General features: G+C 39.8%; 1 pseudogene; it reads left to right on the forward strand.

The window, feature by feature from the left end:
* Nucleotides 1-840: 840 nt before the first annotated feature.
* On the forward strand, nt 841-11,673 carry LOC136717377 (homeodomain-interacting protein kinase 2-like; annotated as a pseudogene).
* Nucleotides 11,674-13,578: the final 1,905 nt, after the last annotated feature.

Below are 13,578 nucleotides of genomic sequence, written 5' to 3' on the forward strand. Positions count from 1 at the left end.
TATAGGTTTTTATCCCTGGTTGAGTTTGTACCTTCAACTTATTATTGTACAAATAAAGTGTACATTGTATCTGCTATCCTCCGGTGCTGTGTGTATAATTACGTGTCTGCCTGTGCGGGCAATATTGGGTGGTCGAGGTCCCCCGCCTCAGGTAAACTTGATGGGGGGGGGGGTGGCGTGGTCGGTTGGTTTTATCTGTAGTGCCACTACCACCCGTGACACTGTGACACTACACCCTAGAAATATAGGGCTCCCTTTGCTGTTGGAAATAATGTACCTAATAAATCTATTGGATGTTTTTGTGTGTTATATTCTCATTCAGTGGATGGTGATGTATGCCTACAAATGTGTCCAACAAAAAAGGAATATTCAAGAGAATAACAATGATTGTCTCTGCTCACATCATATGCAATTCCTAATTTCTACATTGTTTTATCAATAATGGGGGGGGTTGGTTCCTGGACCTGCCCACATGGTTTCAGTTAGAATTTGACCCTGGCTATGGCCCTGTGTATGGAGTCTTCAAATGTCTCTCTCTCACGGGTATATTCTGCTTGCTTGTTTTTATACTTACCTGAATTTATCTAAACTATTCCCATCACAAAATTTGCAGGATTCACTATATCCTAAATCTCTCTTTAGGATAGTTTCATTTTGGCTGAATTTTAGCTGACGTTCTGAAGGCCAACAGCACGCTCACTGAGCCTTTCATTTGAGTACAGGATAATAGATATTTTCCAATGTGAATTTATTTTGTCTAATTGTTTTCTGTTAGTTTGGGCAATAAAGGCTTTCAGCTGACACACAACACTATCGCCTTTAATATAACATGCGTTGGTCATGAGCTCCAGTAAGAAAAGCCTAGAGAACATTACAACCCAATCCAAAGAAAAGAAAATCGCTCCTGTCCTCTGAAAAGACATGCACACTCAGGCTCAATTTCAGATTCACAACATTTAGTACAAATGCTAAAAGATTGGTTTGTTTGAATCTGTCATTTCACGTTGTTTTTAAATGGATACTTAATTGAACTGTTAACAGATTCATTGACAATTTTATGCTAATATGTGCTAATATGTGGTAAAAATGGGGAAGGGAATAAAATGGTTAATTTTATTTTACTTTAATGTAATTTACCACTGAGGAGTTGATCAATACAACCTTGTCCGGGGTAATGAGTGTTTCCGGTACAAGGGCCACTTGTGCCTGGTGTTTGAGATGGTTAGATCAGAATCTGTACAACGTCCTCCGCTTCCGGCCCCTGCCCCTCAAGTACATCAGGCCCATCCTGCAGCAGGTCACCACTGCCCTGAGGAAGCTGGAGACTCTGGGGATCATCCACACTGACCTCAAGCCTGACAACATTATGCTGGTGGACGTGGCCAGGCAGCCCCTCAGAGTCAAGGTGATCGACTTTGGTCTGGCCACCCATGTCTCGGAGGCAGTGCGCTCTGCCTGCAAGCAGACCAGATATTTCAGGTAAGGCCACGCGGCATTGCGTTTTCTAAATACTCCTGTGTGTTCAGTCTGTTGTGTTTACTTAATGTGCTTTGCACGGAACACATGAAGATGTATAGTTGTTAAGCACAATATGGCCAGTGTCTGTAAAATATGGGAGTGAACTTAATTATAGGAGACCAGGGGAAGAAAAAAGAATGTGGATGACAAATCAAAATTTTTAATCTTTCCAAACAGAAAGTATGTTTCCCATAGTTTCACTAAACGTAGTTAAAAGAGGCACATTGACGACTAATGAAAATGCGCAAACTGTGCATTCTCAGAAATAAAACCTGTCTGAAATCACGTCTTTCTTGCCTCATCCACACTGACCCACTGCTTCTTTATGTCCTGTCTCTGCAGGGCTCCAGAGATCATCCTTGGCCTGCCCTACAATCAAGCCATCGATAGGTTGCTGGGCTGCATCATTGCGGAGGTATTTCTGGGGTGGCCTCTGTACCCTGGGGCTTCGGTGTACGATCAAGTCAGAGCTGGAAGCTGCCTTTCCTGTCTAACGTCTAACAGAATTTGCACCTGAAAGAGTATTGAGCAGTAAAGACAAAGTCCTTGTCTCTCTTCTGATGTTCAAATGAGAGGCTTTCAATCATATTTTGTTCTCATCCTGCTAAAACAGTAGGGGATGATTTTTATTATTATTATTATTATTATTATTTTTATTTCTTGGCAGACGCCCTTATCCAGGGCGACTTACAACATAAGTGCAAAAATACAGAGAAGTACAAGGCATCAATCATTACAAATTCAACTTAGCTAAAACATAGCAATTCAAAATAATACATTTTACAAATTCCAATTTACAATTTACACAAGTACAGTAAGAGACTTCCTACATCCTGGACGGTGAAAGCTAAGTGCTGTCAAGATGTAGGGTTACACACGAGGGCTACGGGAAAGGGAGCAAGGAGGAAAACAATCAAGAATGCGAGGAGCATAATAAGCTGAAGTGCTATCTAGCAGGGATAGAGGACTAATATTACAAGTGCTGTCGGAAGAGATGCGTCTTGAGTAAGCGCCAGAATGAGGTCAAAGACTCTGCTGTTTTGACTTCGGTGGGCAGGTCGTTCCACCACTTAGGGGCCAGGGATGAGAAGGAGCGGGCTCTGGAGGAAGGAGAGTGGAGAGGAGTTAGCCTTCTGGCACTGGAGGAGCGCAGTGGTCTGGAGGGGATGTATGGAGAGACAAGTGACTGAAGGTAGCTTGGTGCAGTGTGGTCAAGACACACAGCCTAAAAGCCTGATATACGTGCCTAAATAATTAAATTTACATTCTCTAGTATTTCAAGTGTTTTTTACACCCTCCTTCAGGTCACTTAATAACCATGTGTATAAAATATCTTATATAACCAGTTTCTAAGAATAAAAAGGTAAGGAGCTGCATATGAATTAATCCCATTCCTAATTTTACATATCGGGACTAAATGTTACATCTGAATTTCATCACATGAGACCCCTCCAAAAACAGATGGTTTGTTCCTGGTGGTTTTTAAATCTTAGGGTTCAAGTCCCTAGGTCAACGATAGGAATAGGGGTGGCATTTATATTTTGGGTTAGGGTTAGGATTGGGGTAAGGCCATCCATTAGATTCAGGGTTTCAGTTATAGGGTCTTAAAGTCTGAGGCATAGGTTTAGGAGATCTGGGTTGTTATGATGAAATTAGGGTTAGGTATAGAAGTATTGGGGCCATTAGATTTAGGGGTTTAATTTTAGGATTGTTGGGGTCTGTGGCCTAGGTTGGGGCTTGTGGGTATATTGTGAAATTATGGTTTAATATAAGGGTTTTGGGGCCAGGGTTTGGGATAAGGGTTAGTGCATCCGAATTTAGGGTTAGGGTTGAGATAGAGGGATCTGTTTAACATGGGGTAAATTGGGGTTAAGGTTAAGGTGATTGCTTGGGGTTTGGGTTAGGATTTGGTCAATTCTGAATATGCTTAAGGATGAATGAATAATAAAGAAGGTTTGTTTTAGAATCTTTCATTAAGTCCCTGGGGATAGATTGTGTTTAATTTATGAATCCAATGTCTTTCTCTCGTTTGTTGTTGTGTTGTGTTCAAGTTATGATCGGTTTCTAATCCTGTGACTGTCATTTGTTGTATATGGTGTTGTATGAAATGTTGAACTATGCATATGTGTGTATCCTTTTGTTTGTTATTATTGTAAATGTGTTGGCTAATTCTGGTAGTGATCTGTTTTTTTTGTTTCTCCTATACACCTTAAGTTACAAGTTTTGCATTGAATAAGATATGACATTTTTGGTTGTGTGTGAGATGCCTGGCGGAATGTTGTGTGTATTTTTATATATTGTATTTGTAATGTAGGCCAGCTGACGGAAGTAGATAGGTTTGGGCTTGGGTTTTTGGTTTGTGTTTTGACATTTATTATGAACGAAACTAGACTTTTGTTTTTACGATATGCAGGTATTATTTTGTGGTTTGGAAGTATCTGGGTAGTACGGAAGAGTATTAGGGCCACGGAAAAAAAAAAAGTACCCCTGTGTTTCGAGCATAAACTCGGAATTCCAAGTTTAAAGTAGAAATTTCGAGGATAAAGTCGAAATAACATTTCAACAATAAAGTCAGCATTTTTACTTTAAAGTCAGAATTCCGAGTTTATTGTCGGAATTAAGTTTTGAGAATAAAGTCGGAATTCCAAGATTAAAATAGAAATTTAGAGAATAAAGTCAGCACTTTAATAAGGTCTAAAACGTCATATGGCATCTGAGTCTTGTCATAATGCCGTCTACAGAGGATGTAGTGAAAACCTACTTTAATATGGGATTTAACAATAAGGAAATTCTCTCTCTTTTAGCACATAGGCATCATGTAATCATAAGCATTAGGACTTTGACAAGATTGTGCCAAAAGTTGAATTTGTTTAGAAGGAAGAATGCATCAAATGTGGACGAGGTGGCTTCATTCGTGCAAGGTGAACTAGCGAACGATGGCCAGATGCAAGGATATCGATGGCTACACCTGCGGGCGATACAGAGAGGATATGTTGTATCTCAAGACACAATAAGACAACTTATCAAGTTGATCGATCCTCAGGGCGTGGAGCTAAGGCGGATGCGACGTCTCAGGCGAGTTTCATGTATGGACGCAGCACAGCAAATCAAAGGATTGAGTCGTGGTGGGGCATCTTAAGGAAGCAAAGTGCACAGTTTTGGATTAATCTTTTCCAAAGACTCCACCATGACGGATACTTCTCGGGTGATTTCTTGGATAAAAGTCTTATCCAGTTCTGTTTCCTCAACCTTATTCAGGTAAACATACCTTTCATTTTAGCTTTCATAATATACAAATCATCATCCTCATGTGTCGGTGAGCAATGCACACCCTAATTGTTTTCGTCCGTGCTGTATATGTGCCTATGTGCGTAATAGTACGCATATGTGCTTACGTGGGTAATAGGTTACTTATGAGAATAGCGCTCTCTATCTCTCTCCAAATATATATACACTCACCTAAAGGATTATTAGGAACACCTGTTCAATTTGTCATTAATGCAATTATCTAACCAACCAATCACATAGCAGTTGCTTCAATGCATTTAGGGGTGTGGTCCTGGTCAAGACAATCTCCTGAACTCCAAACTGAATGTCTGAATGGGAAAGAAAGGTGATTTAAGCAATTTTGAGTGTGGCATGGGTGTTGGTGCCAGACGGGCCGGTCTGAGTATTTCACAATCTGCTCAGTTACTGGGATTTTCACGCACAACCATTTCTAGGGTTTACAAAGAATGGTGTGAAAAGGGAAAAACATCCAGTATGCGGCAGTCCTGTGGGCGAAAATGCCTTGTTGACGCTAGAGGTCAGAGGAGAATGGGCCGACTGATTCAAGCTGATAGAAGAGCAACTTTGACTGAAATAAGCACTCGTTACAACCGAGGTATGCAGCAAAGCATTTGTGAAGCCACAACACGTACAAACTTGAGGCGGATGGGCTACAACAGCAGAAGACCCCACCGGGTACCACTCATCTCCACTACAAATAGGAAAAAGAGGCTACAATTTGCACAAGCTCACCAAAATTGGACAGTTGAAGACTGGAAAAATGTTGCCTGGTCTGATGAGTCTCGATTTCTGTTGAGACATTCAGATGGTAGAGTCAGAATTTGGCGTAAACAGAATGAGAACATGGATCCATCATGCCTTGTTACCACTGTGCAGGCTGGTGGTGGTGGTGTAATGGTGTGGGGGATGTTTTCTTGGCACACTTTAGGCCCCTTAGTGCCAATTGGGCATCGTTTAAATGCCACGGCCTACCTGAGCATTGTTTCTGACCATGTCCATCCCTTTATGACCACCATGTACCCATCCTCTGATGGCTACTTCCAGCAGGATAATGCACCATGTCACAAAGGTCGAATCATTTCAAATTGGTTTCTTGAACATGACAATGAGTTCACTGTACTAAACTGGCCCCCACAGTCACCAGATCTCAACCCAATAGAGCATCTTTGGGATGTGGTGGAACGGGAGCTTCGTGCCCTGGATGTGCATCCCACAAATCTCCATCAACTGCAAGATGCTATCCTATCAATATGGGCCAACATTTCTAAAGAATGCTTTCAGCACCTTGTTGAATCAATGCCATGTAGAATTAAGGCAGTTCTGAAGGTGAAAGGGGGTCAAACACAGTATTAGTATGGTGTTCCTAATAATCCTTTAGGTGAGTGTATATATGAGAGAGAGAGAGAGGACCATTGTCCCATAGAGAATAACAGCAGAGAGACACAGTTCTAACCTTGGTTACTCATTTCTTTGTTTATTGTGCAGGATGAAGTTGATGAAGTGGTGAGAACATGGAATTCTCACAAAATCCGACCAATGGGTCATGGTGTGATTACAGGCCGTCCTGTTTTGATGTATACACTCCCAGAAATGTATGGTGCGGAAGACACACTCAAGCCAGTTGACATAGAGGAAGTGGCTGTGTGTAAGGAGGAATGTGTAGCTAAAAGTCAGTACCCCTGTGATGAAACTGTTTTTGAGTTATGCTGTCTTCTAATGCAGGAAAAAGGATGGGATGCTCCTAAAGATGCATTTTCCGCAGCAGAATTGTACACCTTGCAGAGAATGGAAATAATAAATAGTATCTAGGATATTAGAGTTACTGTAATATTACTCAGCTTCTACCAGGTGTACATATTTAGTTTTGGTAGTTTGAACAGGCTTTGTACACTTGTGAACAGCAGCACTACAGTTTTTTTGCATATTTGCTTTCTGTATTAAGTTATGAAAAAAATGAGGATAGAGTTAATCGCATATGGTATGTGAATAGTTGAATAGTTGATCCTTACAAACAAATAATGCAACATGCAAGCACACTGAATAGTAAAATAACTTTGCAAACATACGCAACAACATTCATGGATTTTAGACATGAGGACACATTTAAAGTGTATGTGAGTATATGTATTCCTAGCTATGTTAATGTGTGTGTGTGTTAATTGGTTAAATTAAGTTCTATGGGCACACTATAAGAAATTGAAGTTTGTTAGTTTAATTAACCTCTTTTAATAAACCATTGTGGCTCATCCAGACTTGAAAGGACATTTCAAATACAAAAAACAAGTTGTTTTAGTAACAAAGTATTGCTTAATTACCCTGTATGTCCAACAGACATGTTAAAGTAAATGTACGTGTTAAGAGCATCAGCAATGAAAAAAAAAAAGTAAAACTCCCTTCAAAATGATTTGGAGATGAATAGCACAACATGGTAAAGCTATAAGCTAAAAGTGCATGGGGAGTATAAACATTTTAATCTGAAATGTGCAGTGTATAGCCTTAAAACACAAGAGGTAGTAATAAAACACTGGAAATGTTCAACAATGTAAATGTAAAATTTACAAAATGTAAATAAAATGTGAAGGAATATTGCATAATTAACACCATAAAAGCACTACAGTGTATTTTTGTGTTTGTGTATCTGACAACACAGTTGATTGTTTTCATTGTCTTCCTAATGTTTCTTTTGGACAGCAGATGAGGTGAGGTGTATTTTTCCTCTGGTTTTTGTTAGGCCAGAGATAGGTATAGTTCAGGAGAAGTTCTAAGGATAGGATAAGCTGTAGCGTCGATGTAGTCTGAAATAACGCACATAATGGAAAAATGACCAGCTAAAAGATACCGTCATGTCTAAGAGGGCTGTAGATGGAGGGGATGACTGCTCGTGTTCCTCTCTAATGTAAAAGCCTGCAATTTTTCAAAACCTCACATTGCTACATAAACTAGACTATGTCCATCACCCAAATATTGCTCTCCAGAACAATATTGAACTCTGCACGAAACTGTGGATAATTGTCATAGTGGTCACACAGCTGCAGTATCATGCCACATGTGCGTCCAACTGGCCATCGACTGAAATCAGACATCATCTCAAATTCGATGCTGATGCTGCGTGAGACAATACGATTGGAGCCTGGAGTTTTTCATCATCTAGTTCCCGGATATACTTTTTCAGGTGATTCTCCACTTCTTTTTGTTTTCCTGTCATCTCAGCTGGGAACGCCAACAGCCTCAACACCTTCTTTGATGTTGGATGGAGGTCATCATAGAGCCTTTTCAGTTCTTCATAGTCCACTGCAATGCATGGTTTTATGATGTCCCTCCAACAGTCAATGACAAACATTGGTTTTTGAACAAGCTCTTTGTGAGCAAGTTCCATCAAAATTGCTGAAAGTGTATCAGCAGTGACTCTTTTTCTGCATTCATAGTTGTCAAGCACCTCTATGAGGTCCTCGTAGTCAACAGAAGTGAAGTCTTGTAAGGCTTGCTTCAGGATCTCTTGTTCTTACAAAATGAAGAAAGCTATCTATTAAGTTTGCTGTACACTACTCCATATAGCATCTCCTCAACAAAAGGTGGTGCAAGCTTGATGGGAAGGTAGTGGACATCTTGATACCCTCTCAAGAAAATCTGACCAATGGCACAGTGAGTGTTGTTCCTAGGGTGCAGAGTTCATAGAACTCCTGCCAGAAAGCACTGTAGGTATCTCTGAGAACCCCCGAACCAGCTCCTGGTTCAACAGAATTATCTGGGAGAATGCACATCACCAACAGTGGTCTGGTGATTGTTTCTGGGTCTGAAAATGCTTCTATCATGTCACTGAGGACATTTACATGACGTACAGGTTCTTCGATTGGGCCAAATGTAATTTTGGGATCCAATACATTATGTGGGTGATCTGTTACTACCTCTAAAAGTTGCATTTGCACAATTCCATCATCTTCCAATCTTCCCTCTTGGATTGCTGTGCGGTCTGACAGACCTATGGTGACAAACAGATTTTCAGAAACTGACTGACCTGCCACTGGGTGATGAAGAGAGAAAAGGTCACCACCATCTTCTGAGTCTGAGGACTGTAGTTTTTGCTCAGTTGCAAGGTAAAAATGCAACATTGGTAATTTGACATATATTGTGCCAATTGACATATCCTGAGAGAGAGAGTTTTGCTTGAAGTCTGACTCAGAACCTTTGCTTGATGCACCATTTGGGAAAAAGAGGGATTTATCTTCATTTAAGATCTCATTAAATCCAGAATGAATATCCATATTGACTTTTCTAGTGGATCCTCATCACTTTCATTAGATTCCTTTCTTAATTTCATTTTCTCCCTAAGTTTTTCTAGAAGACCCATTTTTCGTTTTGGAACAGGCTTCTGTGTTCTACAAAAATTGTAGAGTGCAAGTCTGTCTCCATAAGATGGAATGCAGTTTGCCAAAGCTCCATCCTCCTTATGGAGGATGACATCTTGGTCTATCTGTAAAGAAAATGCTTGATGAGTACAGGGACACACTATTGATTTTATATATATAATCAATAGTGTGTCCCTGTACGGTATATATACAATATCTGATATCAATAGCTTTTACTACATACATCAATAACAGTAATGTAATATATTTGGGATAACTTCAGTACTTTCATATAATATTAAATCAGGTGATCAGCGATAAAACACTGTCTTCTGTTATTATTGTAATTATACCAGCCTGACATTGTGACACTCACTAACATGTGGTCACATTTGTGAATATGTAATGTATGTGTTATTATTTTATTACATTTGTTTTAACACAATTCAACACTGCTGTCCTGCCCCTAGCAACCTAACCAGGCACAACAACTTTGGTTGGTTATGATATTTTCACAGTAGGCTACTTCATTCACATGCACAGTTCTGTATCCCATACATAGGTAGCCCATATATGGCCCGGAGCTCCATTATATAAGTAACGTAACTACTGCGGCGGTGGCGTAATGTATTACGTTCCGTGTATATGACGTATGAGTGGGGGCACAAATGGGGCTACCCAGAGGGCCACCTATGTAGGCTATGGGATACAGAACTGTGCATGAATGAAGTACTGTCTTCATATGGGGAGTGTTACCTTTTGCTCTTCGAGGAGCTGGAGAGCTTCCTCTGGCACTCCCCGCTCTCGGAGGAACTCAATAACGGATGTATTCATAACTGCAAAATAGCATAACATAACTGTGACAAATCTGAAATGTTAAAAATGCATTGACTATTGATTTTGGTGGTGTTTGTAATGTGGAGTAGGCTACATGTGGTAAATAAGGAGAGAGTTAATTGTATGGACTTGTGCTGTTGCGTACACGGACAGCTGTGGACACTGTCCATGGACGTGTTCAGTTCTGTTTATAGCCTACTACTTTCTGGAGTCTCTGCACATTATCGATCCAGCCATATAGCCTACTACGTTTTGACATGGTCTTGTTAATATACGTAACGTTTAACTTGATATAACATACCTTTAGTACGTACTAGCGTGCATGTGGCTTGCTCTCATGTCATGGTATGTGTTCCCTCACAATGTATTTTGACTTTTATCTCAGAATTGCGACTTTATTCTCAAAACTTAATTCCGACAATAAACTCGGAATTCTGACTTTAAAGTCGAAAATGTTATTTCGACTTTATTCTCGAAATTTCTACTTTAAACTTTGGAATTCCGAGTTTATGCTCGAAACACGTGTACTTTTTTTTTTTTTTCGTGGCCCTAATACTCTTCCGTAGTGTTTGCTAGTTGTTGTTTTTGAAAGTTTAGTTTAATAAAGTTATTGATTTTAACTGTGTATTGTGAGTAGGTAGTAAAAAAGGGTATAATAATTTTATTATCTTTAGTTTTGCGTTGCAAGAATGTTTTTTGATATTCCTAACAAAGGTTCTGTTATGACCTCTCTGGGTAAGTGCTTGAAATAGTGTGGTGGTGGCTTTTATAATTTCTGTGTGTTCTGTGCAAATGCAATGGAATCTGAACAATTGTGATTTGATAAGGCCTCTTAAGGTGTGCTTGGGGTGAAAACTGTGCTGATGTGCAAGGGCGTCTGTTTCTTTGAAAAAACCTTTTGTGTCTAAAATGTTAGTGCTTGACAATTGCAGGCCTTTGTAGGTGCAAGTGTCTAGAAAGTTTATTTGGGTCTTGTGAATGGTGCTGGCTACTTTAATGTGAGGGTGATGGTGATGAAGTTTATGTATGAATGTGTCAAACTCTACTAGTGAATGGGGTCAGATTCCCCATATATCATCGAGAAATCTAAAATAGAGAGTAGGTAATTGAGTGCATTCTTTCATCATGGTCTGCTCCCAATCCTCCATATAGATATTGGCATAGGCTGGTGCGAACCTCTTGCCCATAGCTTATGCAATTATGTTGTAAGTCGCCCTGGATAAGGGCGTCTGCCAAGAAATATTATTATTATTAATAATAATAATAATAGCTGTGCCTTTGGTTTGCAGAAAATATTCACTGTTAAATTTGAAGTCGTTTCCTGCTAAGCTAATTTCTAATAATTGTAGGATCCGGTCTGTTGTTATCTGGATATAGTTTGATGTAGTAGGTTTCGGGTTCTCTCCTCACTCTTGCTCTCCACCACACCCTCCTTGTCCTTTCACCAACCAACTACTGAGACAAAGAAGTGGAAAGGTCTCCTGATTATATAGCCCAGGTCTGATGGGCTGCACCTGTGTTGATTCATCAGCCATGGGGTGTTTCAGCTCTGCGGCACTCTGGGGATTTCCACATCCCTGTCCTCGGTCCTGATCCTGGAAGTGCTGCCAGCCTCATGCTGCTGTCCGTGGTCCTATTGGCCAGAAAGGAGAGGAACCAAGCAGCACACAGCAATCATCTATGACCCGCCTGCTCATCCTGCTACTATATATATTTATATTTACATTGTAGCGGGCTGGGGGGCCTTTCACAAAAAGGGCTTGTTTGTAGGCAGGGTCTGGTCTTGAAACACACAGTAGGGAGGCTGACAGAGGGCACAAAACAGGCTTGCTGTTGGTTTTTTGCTTCCCACAATGACAGGCAAAGTGTCTAAACAAAACCAGACAAAACCTAGCTGTCCCCATCTGCAAACAAAACACTAATAATAATGATAACAGTAAATGCCCAGGTCGTGCAGGCTTGCACTGTATAAATAAATAAATCGTATTTTAAAAAAAAACAATGAACAAACTCCAGGAGATTGAGCCATACAAAGAATTCTTTTAAAGGACTTTATTAAATAAAGAACTTTACAGACTGCGCTGCCCGCCTGTGCCCACCTGATCAGTGGAGTTTCACAGCTGGACAATTGACTAAGTCGACTGTATACGAAAGTATACCTGGAATTAGGGCTGTGCGATATGACGACAGAAAAACGTCTATCGTTTCATATTATGCTCTATCGTTTATATAGTGGTGTCGCAAATCCCACTCTTTACGGCAGTATTTTTCGTCGTTTGGACGCTTTGCGTTCTTCCCGGTTCTTCCACACGTGCCGGATGCGGGAAGAAATGTGCATCAGAAACACGGACAGACATGGAGGAGAGACAACTGACACACAATAACCAACATAACCAAGAGATCCTGTAATGCACAAGCGCACACGTTCCGCCCAGTTCTTGTCGCCGATCTGCAAGCTCCCCCCACCCCCGCTAATTTAGATTATATCATTTGTATAAAATTAATAATAACGTTTAATTGCATTTTAATACATTGGAAAGCAATACAAATACATGCAGAAAATATCATTTTCTTTTTATTAAGATGGTGAAGTGGTTCAACGATTAATAATAATATAACTATTTTGTATTAACACGTGGTGTACCGGTCAGCAGAATCGAGACGCGACAGTCAGAGTAGAAATGTGCCACTATAAACCTGGCTGTGGTAAATCTACCTGAATCTATAGCATTTTACAGGGCATGTGTTGCGTGATTACTATTACTTGTGTTATTGTTGTTATGTGAAAGTAAATAATAACGTGTGTTTTTTTTATATATATATATATATATATATATATATATATATATATATATATATATATATATCCCATAACAACATAACACAAGTAATAGTAATCGCACTACACTTGCCCTGTAATATTTTGCATTCTGTATGTCCCACGACAGCCGGCATGTAGTATTTGTTAGTTTTGCATATTTAATGATTAACGAAATACTTGTAGTTTGAATGTTTTTGGTCATATTTTCTAGCTTGATTGGAATAAAAACAAGAAATATCGAGATATATCGTGTATCGCCCAAACGTCTAAAAATATCGCCCAGCCCTACCTGGAATATACTTTTACAACTTAACAGCTTTAGCTGAAGTATTATAACAAATGGAAGTTGAGCTATTTAAAATGTTACTGCATTTCAAATGTCATTTAGTTTGTTAACCCTGAAATGGAATACGTTTTACCTTAACGGAAGGGCTTTTCTCTTTATTGTGTCTTACAGATGCAGAGTCAGTCTTTGGTGTGCGTTCCATTATTACATTCATTTACCAGACTTTTTTTTTTTTTTAATTGTAAAACGTAACTTTTGCCCTTTTTGGTGCCAATAGCATAGAGCAGTGGTTTTCAAACCAGTCCTGGAGTACCCCCTGCCCTGCTGGTTTTTGTTCCAACTGAGGTCTTAATTGCTTAATTGAATCCTTAATTGCCCTAACAAAGCAATATAACATTCAATTAAGTAATTAAGACCTAGGCTGGAACAAAAATCAGCAGGGCAGGGGGTACTCCAGGACCGGTTTGAAAACCCCTGCCATA

This window comes from Amia ocellicauda, chromosome 21 (genome assembly GCF_036373705.1).
Source record: "Amia ocellicauda isolate fAmiCal2 chromosome 21, fAmiCal2.hap1, whole genome shotgun sequence".
NCBI classification, from domain to species: Eukaryota; Metazoa; Chordata; class Actinopteri; order Amiiformes; family Amiidae; genus Amia; species Amia ocellicauda.